The following is a 6105-nucleotide window of genomic DNA, read 5'->3' as shown; positions in this document are numbered from 1 at the left end:
TATCAGAGCGAAAAACATTGTGGAGCAGCAGCCATTATTTCCTAGTCCACATCTTGGCAACCAAGTATTGGCTATTGAAAAGATACTGGAGCTGCTTAGTTTTGAGTTCAGAAATGGTAATTCTTGGGCTACCATCTCAACCTTATTCTGAAAAAGGTTTCTGCATATAATCCTGTCATATCAAGTATTCATTTTTACGTTTGATAGGTATGCTGTTGATATAACTCCTTCTCATATCATTGTGACTAGAAGGTCTGATTGGACACGTCATCAGCCCGAGAGGCACATCTTTATCATGACTGATGATATGGACATCATGGTCGATGACCAGGATGAGCCCAAGACTTATCAAGAGGCTATTGAAAGCCCATAATCAGATCAATGGCGTAAAGCCATGAAGGCTGAAATGCAGTCTATGCGTGATAACCAAGTGTGGAACTTGGTGGATCCACCTCCGGGTGTTAAAATGAATGGCTACAAGTGGTGTTTCAAATTAAAAGCTGATAACACCTTCAAGGGGTGACTGGTGGTAGAAGGTTATAGACAAATCCAAGGAATTGACTATGATGAAACCTTTTCACCAGTTGCTATGTTCAAATCCATTAGGATAGTACTAGCCATAGCTGCATGGTATAACTATGAGATATGGCAGATGGATGTTAAAACCTCTTTCCTAAATGGGAAGTTACTCGAGGATGTCTATATGACACAACTAGAGGGTTTTATCGATCCGAAGTATCCTAATCGAGTATGTAAGCTTCAAAGATCCATTTATGGATTGAAGCAAGCATCTAGGTCTTGGAATCAAAGATTCAATGAAGCCATGACCGAATATGGTTTCGTGTAGAATCCCGATGAACCCTGTGTGTATATGAAATTCAGTGGGAGCATATCCACTTTCCTAAATATTGTATGTCGATGACATACTGCTCCTTGGAGGCGATATACCAACACTGCAAGACGTGAAGCAGTGGTTGAGTAAATGCTTCACAATGAAAGACCTAAGAGAAGCTGAAATGATCTTAGGGATCAGGATCTACAGAGATAGATCCAACCGACTTCTAGGCTTGAGTCAGACATCGTACGTAGACAAGGATCCATCATGTACTCCATGTTATGTAGAAGGTCAGATGTTGCGTGTTGCACCAAACATGACTAGTCGGTGCCAGTCAGATCCCGATAAGGAACACTAGAAGACAGTCAAGACAATCCTGAAGTACCTTAACCGTACCAATGATATTTTTCTTAGTACTTGATGGGTAGGAGGAATGTCAATATCATGTTACATTGATCAAGGTTTTAAGGATGATAACCAGTCATATACTGGTTATGGATTTCTCCTGAATGGCGGTGCCATTAGTTGGAGATCCTTAAAGCAGCCAACCATTGTCGGTTCTATGATGGAAGCTGAGTACATCATTGTATGCGATGCTGCAGAGGAAGCAGTTTGGATCAAGAAGTTCATAACTGATTTAGGAGTAGGTCAAACTCTCCTAAGATCAGTTGATGTTTTCTGTGACGGTAATGGGGCCATAGCACAAGCACCGGAGCCCATGTCACATAAGAAATCCAAACGTATACTTAGATAGTAACACCTTACCCGGTGATATTACATTGTAGAGGGTTGACACCGATAACAATGTCGCTGATCAGTTTACCAAGGCACTTGGTAGTACTAGATCTATAGTGTTTAGGGAAATACCTGCTTGGAACTAGTTCAAGTGGGAGACTGTTGGTGTGCCCTAGTTCATAGGCATTGGTTCTTATAAAATGTATTTGTGTCACATTAATAAATGCATTAATCTAGTTCATTTATATCTTGTGCTATAATATGAATAGAGAATCCATTGATTGATAATCGTAAAACCATATCCCAAGTCTATTCTATCATGGGAATGATTAGGACCACAGACTTGTATATTCGACGACTGTATGGTAGTAATTGATACTAGCCATAGCACTTGATAAGTCAGTTGTGAATATGGGTACATGTTGTATACATGTGACTGGATCGATCTGCTCGAGAAAACTACATGGTGGTTGTGTCATTAGTTTTCTTAAGTAGGTCTCTAACTGTCTTCGGACCAGATTTCATTATAATATCAATGTGGGATTCGGTTCACTTTGACATACGCCTAACAGGTATGTAACAGCATGCCAAGTAAGGGTATGATCGGGTGAACAGGTGAACACGTTGGTGTTGATAGTGAAGTGGTGGAATTACCACTCACATAACAGTGAGATGATATCACATGCGACTTGATAAGGGAGATTGATAAGTGTGTAGCCACACCCTGATAAGTAGTTTACTTATCTAATTCATTAATCTACTTAAAATCAAGAAATATCATAAACATCAGAGAGGATGACAGCCGCCATGCCTCTAGTTTATAATATCGATATCAAATGGTAAAAGACGTTAAGAGATAACTACAGGGTCTCTACATCTTTAGACTGCTGAAACTCTGTCTTAGTTAGGAGCAGTAATGGTTTGCTAGAACTCACTTACTGTTTGTGAGCCATAAGCCCACTACTAGCTAAGGACAGTCCTATAGGATCGTGCACATCGAACATCTGAGTTAGAACTTATAGAACAGTACATTGGAGAGATAGAATTAATTAATTGATTGACAATAAAATGTCAAGGTAATTAATTGGTGGTTAATTAATTGATTAATTGATACTTTGTATCAAGGTAATTGATTAATGGTCTTAAGTGTTGAGTATTTAATTGATTAATTAGTTTGCGGGGTGTAATTAATTAATTTGTAAATTAATGAAATTGCATTCGGTGAATAATTAATTAGATTAATACGTCAATTTATTAATTTGTGTTATTCATTTAATTGGGGTGATTAAATTTAATCTAATCATAATTAATTGCATAGAATAAATATTATTGGTATTTCTTTATGTAACTAGATTAGATTAGGATTGGATTAGTTTTATAATTAACCAATTAGGTTTAGGAATACCAATAATATTTATTCTATGCAATTAATTATGATTAGATTAAATTTAATCACCCCAATTAAATGAATAACACAAATTAATAAATTGACGTATTAATCTAATTAATTATTCACCGAATGCAATTTCATTAATTTACAAATTAATTAATTACACCCCGCAAACTAATTAATCAATTAAATACTCAACACTTAAGACCATTAATCAATTACCTTGATACAAAGTATCAATTAATCAATTAATTAACCACCAATTAATTACCTTGACATTTTAGATAGGGGAAAAAGAAAGAAGAAGATGAAGGCAACATATACAGATAAAAAAAGTCATAAATCTAACAGTGAAGAGATGAGTTCTTACCTCGAAATTTACACAGTTGAAGTATCTTCTGCCTGGATTTGAATCACTCCATGAAGTTTTCAGAGGAGCTTCGATTCCACAGTGGCATATCCTTCCGCTACCAAATCGATGATGATTATGCGTGGTTGAAGGCATCACGTGCGTTGGTATCGATTAGGGTTTTTGAAGGTCTAGGTTTTTGAAGGTCTAGGTTTTTGAAGCTCAAAGACGTCGGAGAAGGAAGAAGAAAAGAACAATGATGGGAGAGAGAGAGAGCGAAAGATAAGAGAGAGAAGGAGGGTGATATATGGGTAACTGTGCCAGCAGTAATTTAGGAGGGAAAACCAAAGAGGGGCAAATTAGTCTTTCCACAAACATGGGTCCCGCGTTTTTTAATTCAGGATTCGAAATAAGGGTGACGTGGCACGTTGACTGACGTTGACCGGTCATTTTCACCAGCTGTACACCACATTGGGAGGTCACACCTAAGTTGGTACATATTAGTGAGACAAAATGAAGTTGGTACACCAAAGTGTGATTTAGGGTAAAGGTTGTACACCATGTGTGAAATTTACCCTCCAAATGCCCTGTTTCTTGAACCTACTAGTATAAATATAGCTTCTTTCTTTGTAATCCGTATCTTGAAAATTATAGTAAATATCTTGGCTTGGTAGTGCCCCCAGACGTAGTCATTCATATTGAGTGGCGAACTGGGTAAACAATTCTTGTGTATTTGTTTGTATTTCGTTTTTCGTAATTGCATTAGTTCCTAACACAAACCAGAACTTTCAAATTTTTGATAATGTATGGTTATAATTGATCTTTCTTGAGAATGTTAAAGTTAAATTTAGACCATTATATATGTTAAGGTCAAATATGCAGTTTACCAAAAATGTTAGGATCGAATTTCATCTTTATCCCTAAAATAATAAACAAAAACTTAATATGTAAAATTGATTTTAGCAACAAAAAAAGATAAGGTGCCAAAAGCAATTTTACCCTTAACGTCTAAAAAAAGTGCAATTTGATCTCTAATATTGGCAGCAAAGAGCAAATTTATCTCTAATGTTACGAGTTGGGTTAATTTGTAAAATAATTCATTAAATTGTCTTTTCAGCAATTTTATCATCTATATTTCACATATGCATTATTTTATCATTCATTAGTAACAGATTAGAAATATATGAATAGATGTGAAATTGTTTTATTTAAAAAAAAAAACCAAATATTTTATTTGGAGAAACATAATCCAAATATTTCGTCGAATTTAAAAATACTATCCCAAATTCTATTTTTTTAGAAGCAATTAGAGTCAATAAGAAACAAAATATATGTATAGTATGCTGATGTCTGAAATTGATCCAATTTGCCAATCTTTGGAATAAAATTTCTCTTGATTGTCAATATTAAAAGTATATATTTTTAAACATTAGAGGTACTGTCAATATTATGGATATTTTTACATCTTTATCTCATTATTGAAAAATTAACAACTTAAATAACTCCAAAAATAAAAGGTCTTAAGTTATTATTTCCTATTATTATAAATATAAGGGATAAGGTACTAAAATAAGCCTATGGTTTTTAGAGAAGTATCAATTTATGTTCCACGTACAAAATAGCAATGTACAAAATAGCACTAATATAGGTTTAACCTTTAAAAAATGGTATCAATTTAGGCCCCGATAACGGAACGTGAGACGTCATTTATATTATTCTGTTAAGTTATGTCAATTGTACATGGTGAAAGAAATTAGAACTTAACGGAGTAATATGAATGATGTGTCATGTTTCGTTATCCATGTCTAAATTGATACTTATCTCAAAACCTTAGACTTATTTTGATATCTTATCCTTAGATATAATAATAAAAATAAACGTGGCATTGACAATAGTAATTGCTTTTGCATAATTAAAACAACTAACATGTGTGGAGATGGCCGAGTTTGTCTAAGGCGCCAGATTAAGGTTCTGGTCCGAAAGGGCGTGGGTTCAAATCCCACTCTTCACAATTTCATTTTTTTTACGTAATAAATGTTTAGTAAAATTTTAAGGAATAAGGTGTAAAAATACTCATAACGTTTATAGTCATGAATATGGTTAATTTGAGAAATAAAAAAACAAAAATCTTCCTTCAAAAAAAAAACAAAAATCTACTATCTATTATACGAGTTGTACAAATAAATTCGCTGAATTTATAAATATTAAAAACAAATTGATATGCAATTGGTGTATAATAAGGAACAAAATATCTATGTTTTGTAATAATATCTGAAATTGATCCAACTTACCAACGTCATGAGTAAAATTACACCATTTTAGACGTTAGGAGTAAAATTGATCCTGACTTTAAATGTTAAGGATATTTTTGCATATTATCTCAATTTTTAATAAGTTGTTTTTTTTTTGGAAGAGTTTTAATAAGTTCTTAAAAGTGTAAAAATACCTATAAATTTATGTTTTCTTAAGCAATACAAATGTATGTTTTAAATCAAATAAATAATTTTATTAAATCAAATAAATAAAAATAAGAATAGTAAGTTTATCAAATAAATACAAGTTTTTCATTAAAAGTTACAAACTTTAGTTTTTCATGAAAAGTTCTTGCTCGACCCGAATTTTGAGCTGATTTCTTCAGCTGTTTGTTGATCTGTGCTGGAGTGAACTCTTTAGATATATTATGATGTTAAAATTAGTAGCGAATCAAAGTAAAGAAGTGAAGAAAGTAAAGATTACCTATTTATAAGCTCATGATCATGTGAAAATATTGTTTTACCCATTTTAGGGGTCATAATG

At 33.4% G+C, this 6105-nt stretch overlaps 1 non-coding gene across 1 annotated transcript; it reads left to right on the top strand.

The window, feature by feature from the left end:
- Window positions 1-5239: 5239 nt before the first annotated feature.
- On the top strand, window positions 5240-5320 carry TRNAL-AAG (transfer RNA leucine (anticodon AAG)). Its single transcript has one exon. It is a non-coding gene; the product is annotated as a tRNA-Leu (tRNA).
- The last annotated feature ends 785 nt before the right edge of the window (window positions 5321-6105 follow it).

Source organism: Euphorbia lathyris, chromosome 1 (assembly GCF_963576675.1).
Source record: "Euphorbia lathyris chromosome 1, ddEupLath1.1, whole genome shotgun sequence".
NCBI classification, from domain to species: Eukaryota; Viridiplantae; Streptophyta; class Magnoliopsida; order Malpighiales; family Euphorbiaceae; genus Euphorbia; species Euphorbia lathyris.
The sequence above is the reverse complement of the archived record's forward strand: the minus strand, read 5'-3'. Positions and strand labels throughout refer to the sequence as shown.